Raw genomic sequence first — 7,544 nt, 5'->3', positions numbered from 1 at the left:
AACCAGTGACGGACTGAATCCCATCGCCAAGAACCGATGTATTTGTAAATCGTCCAAAATGTCTAAAAATGAGGTTGGTTTTTTTTGGACAGCCACCAGTTCACTGACAAGATTGTCTACATAACTAGAAATAAATGAGGTATCAAATTAAAAAGACACCATTTTCACTATCATACCAGTGCTTATTGGTACCATAAAGGTACCTAATTTGGTGTATCTGAAAGTAGACTAGGTATCTTTGGAAATAAATGGGAGAGGAAAGAAAGTCATTCTAGAAGAAAGCAACAAGAATAAAGAAATATTGTTTTAGAAATATTTTATTTGAGTTTCCTTGTGATACTTTTTATGAGTAGTATTTGCAGTTCAGTGGTTTTGGAAGAAGCTTTTTCTTCCATTTGCAGCAATCAGGATTCATTGTACATTGCTGGATATATTCAGTCACTGATTTTCTCGAATTAGTTTGGAAACTAATTGCTGCACCATCACCAGGACTTGTCATCTAGTAGCAGGAATCCATGATGCGCCTCATGCTCATGACCCTCATGCCGCTCATGTTGCTCATGCCCATGCTCATCAGGCTCCTGTACTCTCCGGGCCTCATGTACATCATCCTTCCTCTGAAGTGGGGCTGCTCATACATCAGCCACTGGCCCTCCATCACGTTGCAGGACATGCAGTTGGACATGCCGTAGCGGTCCATGATGTTGTCGCAGTCCTCCATCAGCTCATGCATCTGGCCCTGGAAGTTCTCCCTCTCGTAGATCCTCATCCTGAAGGAGCCTCTGTGCATGGGGATCATGCGGCAGGACCTGATGCAGTCGCTCATGCCCATCATGCTCATGTAGTCGGCGTACTCGCCCCTCCTCATGAAGTACTGGTTTCCCATGAAGTTGGTGCGGTCGTAGACCATGAAGCAGCCCCTCTCCACCCTGCAGGAGTGGCAGCGGCTCAGGTAGGAGGACATGTCGGCGCAGTCGCTCATGCACTCATAGGAGCGACCCTGGAAGTTCCTCTCCTCGTAGAAGATGATCTTGCTCATCATGTTCATGCCACTGGAGCTCATCTTTGCCAGGTGTTGTCACTGGAGGTGATGTTGCTGTTGCTGCTGCTGCTGCTCTTGGAGCTGAACTGCTTGCCTACCTGCTGGAGACCCTCCTTTTTATACCTGACAAGCAGGGGGCCCCTTTGTGAAAACTGCCTGACCCAGCAACATACCATGGAATCCCATAGAGCACTGAGGATTGTCTCCATTTACGGCTTTTCCCTCAAAGGACCTTAGAAAGGCGATTTCACTTCAAATGCTGTCAGACAAAACCTTTTTGAAAGTGTTAACAGGAAACAATAGCACCTTTGTAACACCTGCAAAGCCTCACGCTGTCACAATAGTGCAATTTTGCTTTTTTGTTCTCTCATTCTTAGCAGATTGCTAGATCATTAATATTGTCAGCAAAGCAGTATTTTGCATTATGCTGCCATATCTTGACTGGCTCGACTTCAAACACACTAAAGCTTTAATGGAATATTTCACTGTAGTCTCACTTAAAATCTCCCTGCTCATGTAATTCAGTTATGACTGTGACTGATGTTACAAAGGAATAATGTTTTCCTGGGCCTTCATAGTAATTAAGTGACCACAGCAGGTCAGTAGTAGGGTTGAAACATTTTTGTTTCATTTTAATACGATTGCTTCCAAGGAAAATGTCACTTTCCTTTCCTGAGTTTTCACCATAAATGAAACCGGCTTTTAAAAACAGAACTGTGTGGTACTAATCTTTAAATTATCTTGTAATTTGCTGATCTTTTTTGCTGTAAACTGGAACAACGGTATCAAAAAAATCCTCTTAAAATAACAATGGGGGGAGTTACATTGCACAACCACGCAGAATTATGGGATCCCCTGTTGTCCAGCATGTTTAGTTTTATGTCCAAGTGCTTGTATGTTGTTTTCAACTTACTTTTTCAAAAGTTTCTAAAAGGCTATAGTTGTGAGCTTGTTAGCAAACAGGTGGACTTTAGCTAAAACTTCAAAGTTTTTTTTTCCTCTGGTGAATAAGTAGATTTTTTCTGGAATTGATTGGAAATACTGACATCTCAATTCGTGCTTCAGTCCTTGTTCGTAACACATCTACATTAAAAGTCTGTGTTAGCATTTGTTGGAATCAAGTTCACCTTAGCTGTGCATGTAAAATACAATTTCAACCTTTCATTATAAAAGATTGTAATCCTATATTTTTTTCTTGGTCTAGGATGCCAAAGTAACACGACTTTCCACCTTTTCACCTGCATATACTCCACCTCCACAAATGAAAAGATTTGTACAGCTCTGTTCAGAACAGATGACCAGATCTACAAGGTTAATTGATGCAGTGTGAAGTTCATAAAAGCAACTCTGCTTTTGCACAGTCTGCCTTTTCATTTACAGCCACTAAGGAATGGAACAAGCTGCTCAATAAAAACTTGAACTAAAATATGAATTTTAACAAACCAGTGTTGTCAGTGTTAATCAGACAGTTGTAGCATCTTTATCCCTATATCATCCTGATTATTGTATTATTTTCATTATGTTGATATACTGATGGGACAATCTGGGTGTTGAATGTGGAAGTATTTACGTTGTGCTGTGTGTGAGTGTGTGATGGTGTATATGTGCTGTAAGATGAGACTGGGGTTGTGAGGCTATGCATGTATATTTGATCTTATCTTCATGTCTTACCTGCATTTAGTACCCTGAATTACATTTGTATGCTATATTTAATGCTATGCCTACGTGCCAAGGGACAGCAGATGAAAATTAGCTTGTAGCTAAATCTGGTATAATGCATCTCTGCTCCTATGAGATTAACGTTTCTTTGCACAGTCCCTGAAAATGAAACAAAAAGTAGGTATCTTATATTAACGGCTAAATGAACACCAAAACTGAAATAATGTGAACCTCACAGTGAGGTTCACAAAGTAATTATAGTATGTGGAGAAAAAAAGTTAAATAATGCTGAGATTTCAAGTTGTAGAGAGTTTCCTACATGCTTAAATGGTTCAGATATTTGCATAGGTGTGAGAAAAGGATGCAATTTTATAGATAGTCTGACCCAGTCATCTAGACATCGCAATTTGGCCCTTGTCAAAGTCGCTCAGATCCTTACAATGCCTAGTTTTCCTGCTTCCTACACATCAACTTTAACAACTGACTGGGTCCTTAGTGCCTAATATATCCTACCTCCTTGACAGATGAGATTGCACTAAGATGGTCAATGTTATTCATCTCGTCTGTCATTGGTTTTAATGTTGTGGCTGATCGGTTTATGTACCTTATCTGTACCATGCATCCACTTTTTATTAAATGTTACAGTTTGATTTGAAACCTTAAAAATCAGCATGTGCAGTTTTGTATAAATAATGATTGATTTCTAAATAGGTATCATAATATGTATGAGTTGAAGCAAAAGAGTCAACTACAACACTATTGTAATAGAACTGTTCAAGTTATACATAAATAACTATCTGTATATGATATTACAATAGTTGTAGACATTGTCTCTAATGTTTATGTTTATTTTTATGAATTCACTGCATTTTAAACATTTCACCATGAAAGATTATGTCATTGTCAGACTTCAGGACAGAGAGGATTTTAGGATTCTGTGGCTTATAGGAGTTGGAAAGATCTGACATTTGACAGACTGAGTCAAGCCTCAAAGGTGATTATAGCAAAATCCTAAAACCAACGCAAAATATGAAGGAGCTAGAAATAAAGATAATAAACTCAACTAGGAATGTACACAGTTGAAACAGCCTGACATTAACACAGAAGAAGTTGTGGGCGACTGAAACAGACAGCAGTTTCATGTAAACTGTGACCATCTCACTTTCACTTCTTGTTGGTTCCAGTGTTGCTTCACTCAGCATACCACTCTGTTTTATTTCTCTTTAGCTTTGCGGTTTGGATGTTTTCCTTCCTCAGCCATGACAGCGAAGATGAAAGCGTTTACACCCTCGGTCATACAGGACTTGGCTTCAAATGAGGCTGATTGTGTTTTTTCAAAAAATGTTTTAGTGGAGATAAAGACTCCCTAAAGCCCCTGAAGCTCAGCGGCCCGGCTGTATGGAGAAATAGGGGATGTTGCAATCAGCTGACTGAACCATAACACTGGTTGTTATCATACTGCCAGCATCAGTTTGCAGTGGGGCCACTCCATTAAATTCAGCATGGCAGTTAAACTGAGTTATGGCACCTATGGCTGCTGTTTCAGGGTGAGCAAACGGCAAATGTCAGCACACAGCACTCGTATTCTGCTGTGGTGTTTGTCCACAGAAAGTCCAGGGCGTGGAGGAGATTGAACTCGGAGCAGCCGAGGAATTCCTGTGTTTTTGCTTTGGGGAATGTGCCTGGACTCCTAATGCCAACGGATGCAAAGTGAATGGATGTAGAATTAGAATGGAGAAAGAACAGAATACCTTGATTATTTACTTCAAAATCCATTTACACCTTTTTAACATTTGAATAAGGTGAAATTTGCATCTAATAAGACACAGAAAAGGAAAACAACAATCAAACTTGACAATTTGTAGATGTAAGAGTAGTTCAAAATACTGTGTAATTTGAATGACTAGGTTTAATGACCTAATTTGAAGCATATTTAAGCTGCCTGTTCCTGTGTTTACAAAGTCCAGGAAAACAGAAGTGAGAAAAAGAAGTGAATTATGAGATCCTGAGATTATATTACAGTGTGTGTGTGTAGGTTGACCTGAGACCATGTAACTTTTGAACAAAAAAAAGAACAAAAAACACATTCCTTCTCTTACAATGAAAACTTTAATTCAAGAGCAGTAAAACGCCCTCTTGCTTAGTTTTCAATACATTCAGGGGTTTTGCTGCTGAGCCAGAACTGCTCAAGCCATTGGTTTGTGGCAACTAATGTCAGCCAAAGTTAGAAAAAATTTCACTGACTTTATGACTTTACTCCACCTTTGCTACTTTTACACTGCATTTGAGCTTTTCAAATACTTATTTCAATAATTTTATCACTAAATAACACCAGAACATCCTTCAAAATGTGATGTTTGCTGTAAATTTTTGCATTTACTGTTAGCTACTTGTAGCCACAATTATACCATTTTTCAATGCTATAATGGCCTCTTAAATAACATATTCTGTGCCCTTGCACAGGGGATATAGGGCTAGAAATGCATTAATTGGTGCACTGCAGTGCAGCTGACATTTAATCATGAATTCGGTATTGCATGGTTGGACAGTACTGTCCAACCTTAGTCATCTAATCTAATGAATCTACTACCAGTGTTGTACTGTCCATATCTGCCAATATGCATCAGTCTGTTAGAGCCCAGGTGATTGAAATTTTGTCATATGCGTGTACACATTGTGAGAGTCAAAGCGGAACCGTCTACAGAAGTCCACATGTACAGTCCGCAAGTCTGCTATGTTGCAAGGGCAGTATAGTGCACATTTATGGAATGTGTCCTCCGACCAAACTAGAAACTAGTACATTTTAAGACAACCATGGTGTCTACAGTTGTCTTTGTGTTGTCCACAAGGAAGTGTAAACCCAATTTAAGTGACTGAATTGTACAAAAAAAAACACACAAGTTGATTTTCTCTTAAATTTATGACAGCGTAGCGAGGCCTGTTTGCTGGCCCCAGGGGTTGATAAAGAAGTTACTTCCGATGAAACTTTGTGAACTGCAGTACATTATTGTAACGTGCAGGTGTTTCACAGTCAACCAGGATGGAGATGTGAAGTATTAGACAGTTTTATCACCTGATAAAAGTCCAACCCTGACACTGTCATAGCATTATTAAACTGCCGTTCATTTACACAACATTTGGATAACTGGTTTACGGAACTTTGTTCCTCTCTATGGACAGCAACCTAATCACCTTTGATTAGCACTTCACAGTGACTGGAGGTACATGTTGATAACTTTATTGACTTAGCTTCTATTAGGGTTTGCTTTAAATTGCACTTTACAGGTACAATATTTACTAAGTTGAATTCTTGAGAATGCGTACCATTGAATGAGCAAGATTAGATGACAAAAATCATCCATAAAAACTCCCCCAAAAGACCCAACCTGCAACGTACTGGAGCCAAGAGCCGATGTATTTGTCAATAGTCCAAAACAGTCTAAAACACAGGTTGCTTTTGGACTGCCATTAATTCACTGACAAGATTGTCTACATAACTACCAATAAATGAGGTATCAAATTAAAAGACTCCAATTTTCAATAACAGTGCTAATTGGTACCATAAAGGCACCACACTTTGGGTATCAGAATATAGACTAGGTACCTTTGCAAATTAATAGGAGAGGAAAGAAAGTCATTCTAGAAGAAAGCAACAAGAATAAAGAAATATTGTTTTAGAAATATTTTATTTGAGTTTCCTTGTGATACTTTTTATGAGTAGTATTTGCAGTTCAGTGGTTTTGGAAGAAGCTTTTTCTTCCATTTGCAGCAATCAGGATTCATTGTACATTGCTGGATATATTCAGTCACTGATTTTCTCGAATTAGTTTGGAAACTAATTGCTGCACCATCACCAGGACTTGTCATCTAGTAGCAGGAATCCATGATGCGCCTCATGCTCATGACCCTCATGCCGCTCATGTTGCTCATGCCCATGCTCATCAGGCTCCTGTACTCTCCGGGCCTCATGTACATCATCCTTCCTCTGAAGTGGGGCTGCTCATACATCAGCCACTGGCCCTCCATCACGTTGCAGGACATGCAGTTGGACATGCCGTAGCGGTCCATAATGTTGTCGCAGTCCTCCATCAGCTCATGCATCTGGCCCTGGAAGTTCTCCCTCTCATAGATCCTCATCCTGAAGGAGCCTCTGTGCATGGGGATCATGCGGCAGGACCTGATGCAGTCGCTCATGCCCATCATGCTCATGTAGTCGGCGTACTCGCCCCTCCTCATGAAGTACTGGTTTCCCATGAAGTTGGTGCGGTCGTAGACCATGAAGCAGCCCCTCTCCACCCTGCAGGAGTGGCAGCGGCTCAGGTAGGAGGACATGTCGGCGCAGTCGCTCATGCACTCATAGGAGCGACCCTGGAAGTTCCTCTCCTCGTAGAAGATGATCTTGCTCATCATGTTCATGCCACTGGAGCTCATCTTTGCCAGGTGTTGTCACTGGAGGTGATGTTGCTGTTGCTGCTGCTGCTGCTCTTGGAGCTGAACTGCTTGCCTACCTGCTGGAGACCCTCCTTTTTATACCTGACAAGCAGGGGGCCCCTTTGTGAAAACTGCCTGACCCAGCAACATACCATGGAATCCCATAGAGCACTGAGGATTGTCTCCAACCTACAACCTCAGTAAATGTGTGTGTGTTCATTATTCTACCAGTAGTCACAGGTGTTCCACAGTCAACCAAGATTGAGATATGAAGTATTAGACACTTTTATCACCTTATGAAAGTCCAACCCTGTTTCCTTAGATCTGTGTTTCTAACTAAATTGCAATCATTTTTAAGAAAACTTAATTCAGATTATGTTGTCTGTTAATATACTGGCAAAACGTTGTTAAA

At 40.4% G+C, this 7,544-nt stretch overlaps 1 pseudogene; it reads right to left on the bottom strand.

Moving 5' to 3' along the window:
• Positions 1 to 299: 299 nt before the first annotated feature.
• On the bottom strand, positions 300 to 7,214 carry LOC111587144 (beta-crystallin B1-like; annotated as a pseudogene).
• Between the last annotated feature and the right edge of the window lie 330 nt (positions 7,215 to 7,544).

Source organism: Amphiprion ocellaris, chromosome 12, assembly GCF_022539595.1.
Source record: "Amphiprion ocellaris isolate individual 3 ecotype Okinawa chromosome 12, ASM2253959v1, whole genome shotgun sequence".
Taxonomy (NCBI): domain Eukaryota; kingdom Metazoa; phylum Chordata; class Actinopteri; family Pomacentridae; genus Amphiprion; species Amphiprion ocellaris.
This window is presented reverse-complemented; position numbering and strand designations above follow the sequence as displayed.